Source organism: Protobothrops mucrosquamatus, unplaced genomic scaffold (genome assembly GCF_001527695.2).
Source record: "Protobothrops mucrosquamatus isolate PMUCROS unplaced genomic scaffold, P.Mucros_1.0 scaffold3581, whole genome shotgun sequence".
NCBI classification, from domain to species: Eukaryota; Metazoa; Chordata; class Lepidosauria; order Squamata; family Viperidae; genus Protobothrops; species Protobothrops mucrosquamatus.
This window is the reverse complement of record NW_015389546.1, coordinates 31,765-36,065: the sequence shown is the minus strand read 5'-3', so window position 1 is coordinate 36,065 and position 4,301 is coordinate 31,765.

Here is a 4,301-nt window from a genome sequence, read left to right as displayed (position 1 = left end):
CCTGCAGAGACCACCACCAGCACCACCTCCACGTTCAAGGCGCCCCCCACCACCAGGATCTATGACTCAGAGGAACAAAGCAGCGATGAAGCCGTGTCACCTTCTGTGGTCCCAGGCCTGGCTTTGGTGGCCTTCGCCCTTCACTTAATCTAGTGAGTATCTTGTCCAGCAAGGGTTTTCCTGGGGTGGGAAGAGGGTTCAAGGACAGACCAAGAAGGGAGGAGGCGAAGAGAACAGGTGACAAGAAAGGTCCTAAAATGGGGCAAAAACCACTTAACCAATGTCTCACTTAGCCACAGAAATGTTGGGCTCCACTGAGATTGTAAGTCACGGACTACTTGTAGTTTCTTCTGGGCCAGGGGTAGGCAACCTTGGCTCTTTTATGACTCATGGACTTCAACTCCCAGAATTCCTGAGCCAGCATGGAGGGAACTATGGCCCCTTCATGACTCGTGGACTTCAACTCCCAGAATTCCTGAGCCAGCATGGCTCAGCTTGGAAACCTCTCTCTTTCCCCTCAGCATGGCTGGCTCAGGAATTCTGGGAGTTGAAGTCCACGAGTCATAAAAGAGCCAAGGTTGCCTACCCCTGTTCTGGGCCAATCATGTCTTTCTAAACTTCTGACAAAGTTTCTGTCCAGTTGTTGACCAGATTAGAAATAACAACCCTAACACTCGCCCCGAGAATAAGAATCAGGGTCCCTATAGAATTAGCGAAAAAAGAAATGGAGCTCTTCTTTAAAGAAAATAAAGAGGAAGACACAACATTACAAAATGTATGGGATACAGCTCAAGCATACTTTAGAGGCATAGCTATAACATATAGGGCAGTGATGGCGAACCTTTTAGAGACCGAGTGCCCAAACTGCAACCCAAAACCCACTTATGTATCATCGGGTGTCGGGTGGGCGTGGCCCATTGGGTGGGCGTGGCCCATTGGGTGGGCGTGGCTGCGGTGGTAACGGCAGACTGGGTGGGACTAAAAAGTTCAATCAATCAATTCCAACTTTGCAAGATCTTTTTTTTTCCCCGGAAGAAGTTGAAATTGATTGATTGACCCTTTTTTTTTTTTGCACACGGCGGCGGAGGCCTAAAGCGAAAAGGTTTTATAAAACCCAGCTGAAGGCCTAGGACTGGGGCGACAGCGCGCGTGCCCACAGAGAGGGCTCTGCGTGCCGCCTCTGGCATGCGTGCCATAGGTTCGCCACCCCGGATATAGGGCAAAGGAAAATAAACAGAGAAGACAGCAACACGTAGTATTAAAAGAAAAAATTGGAAAACTAGAATCAGGAACTACAGAAAAACCCGCAGAAAAAGACTTTGAAAAGAGAAATGGAAAGAATAAAACATAAACTAAACTTGTTGGCAGAGCAGATAAAGCAGCAGTTCTCAACCTATGGGTCGCGACCCCATTTGGGGTCGATTGACCATTTCACGGGGGTCGCCAAGCAAGGCTGTCCGCCATTTTTTTTCCCCCTTTTCCGGCGGGTGCCTTACCTCCCTTGAGCTGGGCCAGCTGGTGGTCGGCCTGCTCCATCTCTGCCGCTTGCCAGCTACGCCTCGGCCGGCGCAGGGGGCGGAACCACGCATGCGCGGCGCTCCCGGGCAGGGAAAGTCCTCGACTTACGACCGGTTGGGTAGTCCTCGACTTACGACCGGTTTAGTCCTCGACTTATGACCGGTTTAGTCCTCGACTTACGACCGGTTGGGGGTCGCGGCATTAAAAAGGTGGAGAACCACTGAGATAAAGAATCGGGGTCCCTTTAAAAAAAGGCCCATGTTCCTCAGCCTGGCCCTGAGGTTGCCCGAGAGGCGGAGAAGGCAGCCTTTCCTTCTCTCTTCCTTCTTCCAGACTCGAAGGCCACCAAACTCACCCGAGCGACCGTCTTCTCTTTCCCTCTGTTTTGCACATGGTCTGGAGGATGCGTCTCTTTCTCTTCATGGCTTCGCTTCCTGGAAGGACGAGTCCTCGGGAGACCCGGGCGTCCCCGGCTCCCCCTTCGCCCACCCACCACAACCTGCCCTGGATGGAGCCCTTTTCATGCCAGACCGAGGGCGGGTGGGGAATGAGGAAGCGGCCCTCCGGAGCGCGCCAGGGAGGAGCACCCGGCCTTGGGCTCGGATCATACAGCTAAGCCACCAAGCCAAAGATGCTTCCTTCAGCCGCCAAGGCAGGACCCTCAAGCGTGTGGACGGGGCAGCCCAGACCAGAGACACCCCCCCGGGGGGGCCACACCAAGCTGGGAGCTCTCCGCTTTTCTGAACTGTGAGAAGATGAACTTGTGAGACCTCAGCCGAGCAAAACAAGGAAACAAGGGTGGGGACCCTCCCAGACGCTCCCCTCGTGAGCCCCAGGACTTCCATATAACAGGTTGAGAGGGGAGGGGTCTTTTTCTGCCTGCACTGACATCATTGTTGCCGAAAGATGGGGGCTGTTCCTGGACCACCCTCTTGTCTCCCCCTCTTTGTAACAGAGTCCGTTCAGTTTATACAAGGATCATTGGGGTTTCTGTACTGCTCTTATTACGGGGTGGAGGGTGGAGGATGGGATCCACACCAGGGGGGGGTTCTGTAAGTAAGCCGAGACACCCTACTCACCCCCCCCAGCTCATCCTGCTTCCCCAACCCCTGTTTTGTAATGTTCCCCTCCTCCCCTGCCCCAGCCCCACTTCGGATCTCGCCCCCTCTCCCGTCGGGGTGCAGCATTTAAGACCGTAAGCCCTTCTACGCCCCCCCTGGATCGTACGCCGTCTTTGAACTTTTTATAGATGTACATAAAAATTTTAAGACTCAACGTGCACACACAAAACACGCACCCACACCGGAAGGCAGAGAAGCAGAGAAGATACTCATTAAATGTGACCATTTCATTACAACCTTTGCGGATGTGCTTGTGTGGGCTCCTTTCCGTCGCCAGGTTGACAGTCTGCAGAAAGAGGGGCTGGGGCTGGGGGTCCATAAAAGACAAGATTTGGGCCGAGACAGGCTCTGTTGGGGCCTACGTGTCTGCCAGGTTAGGTCAAAAAAGTCAAGATCAGACATGTCAAACACAAGGCCCGGGGGCCGGATGCAGCCCGCAAAGTGGTTTCCTGTGGCCCGCGAAGCCATCCTGGAAACAGTGAGGGAACGGCCCCCGCTGCCTTGGCCCTGGCCCAGACCAGCCGGGAGCCAATGTACAATTTTGTGGTGGCCATCTTGGCACTTGTCCCAGTGGACCATGCCTTGGCACTTGCCCCGGTCCCACCCCCTTCTGCCAGAGACCCTCAGATCTGTCCCACTCCTGCCCACTTCCCCACAGGCACCCTTGATGCGAATGATGTAGAACTGGCCACGCCCACCCAGTAGGCCACACCCACTCCATCCACGCCCACCCAGTAGGCTGCACCCACTCTGGCCACACCCACCCGGCCCCCCAAGGGTAAGCGCAATGCTGATGCGGCCCTCAGTGAAATTGAGTTTGACACCCCTGGTCAAGATGGTGGCAAGAGCAATGTGATCGAGTCGCCACCTATTTTTCACGTTTAATGCAAGTCTCCCGGTGTTTTGGAAAATAATGCATTTTTTTTTTCTCTGCTTAAGCTACCATGGAGCCATAGGGTGGAGATTTTATCGCACTTATATTTACGTGACCAAAACAGGCCTCGTTGCTGATGGGGGGGGCAGTTCAAAAGGGATGTCTGCATCTTAGAAGGATGAAGGACAAGGGGTCCTTTAAACCTGTTTCTCAACCTTGCATTCGAGAATTGAACCTGACATTGATGGGGAGAAAGCCACTTGCATTTGTAGATTCTTCAGTTTCTGGGCTCCTGCTGCTTCTGGCTTCTGGGTGCCCCTCCCCTGCCTCTGCCTAAGTCAGGTTTGGGAGCTGCAAGCTCTATGGACAGAAGAGAACATTTGTTGCTCAGGATTGGATTTGGGACTCTCTGAGCTTGGCGGTTTTCTTGCAGACATTTTATTACCCAATCAGAGAACATCATCAGTCCTGGAAGGGAGAGGAATTTGCAGGGAGGAGGAAGAGATGGGAGAGGAGAAGGAGAAGGGAGGGAGGAGGAGAGAGAGGAGGAGGAGGACTGTGGGGTCCTTGGTGCTCTCTGAGCTTGGTGGTTTTCTTGCAGATGTTCATGACCCAACTAGGTAACATCATCAGTGCTAGAAGAGAGAGGGGTTTGTGGAGAGGAGGAGGAGGAGAAGGAAGAAGAAGAAGAAGAAGAAGAAGAAGAAGAAGAAGAAGAAGAAGAAGAAGAAGAAGAAGAAGAAGAAGAAGAAGAAGAAGAAGAAGAAGAAGAAGAAGAAGAGGAGGAG